At 41.1% G+C, this 1130-nt stretch overlaps 1 protein-coding gene across 1 annotated transcript in view; it reads right to left on the minus strand.

Moving 5' to 3' along the window:
- LOC119592237 (carboxypeptidase E-like) overlaps positions 1–815 on the minus strand; it is a 28024-nt gene extending 27209 nt beyond the window's left edge. Inside the window, exon 1 of the mRNA XM_037941069.1 lies at positions 632–815. The gene's annotated coding sequence lies outside the window, so the exon portion shown is untranslated. The remainder of the gene's footprint in view (positions 1–631) is intronic.
- Between the last annotated feature and the right edge of the window lie 315 nt (positions 816–1130).

Genomic DNA, 1130 nt, shown 5'->3' on the forward strand with positions numbered 1-1130 from the left:
AATAAATTCAAATATATTTTGTGTGGAGATGGAAATATCTTGTATGCATAAACTTAACGACAGGCCCCCCCCCTTATTGTAAGCAGTGGCCGAACGCATCTATGTCCAAACAATCAATATGTTAGATTATCAAACCTTATAATAAATATATAATTACAAACGTTACGGGTTCTATAGGGCGTCTCATATGATTTCTTATTTGTATTCATCAGTAATATTGCTTACGTTGAATGACTATTGTGATTTGCAAGGCTTTGTAAGAAGACCTACCAATGGCTACCATATGGTTGGACCTGGTAACTACAGTCGACATAGTTTTTGTTTCTCTCATTTCAGAACTTTCATAATTCGGTTCTTGTGACGGAGGAACAGATTAGAACCACAAATATTTACGGAAATAATTATTCCCTGACACACACCCACTGATATAAGAATTCAACAGGTGTACCGATCAATTGGTTGTTTACAAACATGTGGAGAGGAACGGTTTTAACAAGAGCCTTCTTTACGACCCAAGCACTGCAGCATTTTACGCAGGAGCCGTTTTCTTTTACTTTTTAAGAACGCGAGACGGGACACAATAACACACACAGTGGAATAAGGTAAAAACTCAAAATACGGAAGAGCTTACCTGCACACGAAACAACACCCAGCGAAGGTCTGTATAATGTGAGGTCGGTTTCCTGCGTGCCTGACCCGCTCCCTCCAACGCAGGCGCAATCCGGCCCCTCGTTCACTCCCTTCGCCAAGGTGTTTTTCCCTCTTCGTTAGACAATATCCGAATACCTTTCCCTTCGACAGGCTTAATTTCTTCCCTCAATCGGCCTATCCGTGTCAGTAACGAACACTAGCTTAATAATAAACGCGGGTTCTCGTCTTATTGATTTATGACGCCAAAGGGGTCGCCATGACAACGGAAAGTCGTGGGCGGATGACGTCACGAGTATATGAAGAGATGGAGAAGCGAGAGGCAATAAGGATCAAGATAAGAACTCTTGTTGGATTGTTTCCAGGAACTTCTCACGTAACAATACGTCAAACATAAACTGCACAGAGAGAAATAGATTTTACAATTGGTTATACATGTTCGTATTAGTACTCGCATATTGCAGTTAACGGTTACATATAAG

Source organism: Penaeus monodon, chromosome 29, assembly GCF_015228065.2.
Source record: "Penaeus monodon isolate SGIC_2016 chromosome 29, NSTDA_Pmon_1, whole genome shotgun sequence".
Classification (NCBI taxonomy): domain Eukaryota; kingdom Metazoa; phylum Arthropoda; class Malacostraca; order Decapoda; family Penaeidae; genus Penaeus; species Penaeus monodon.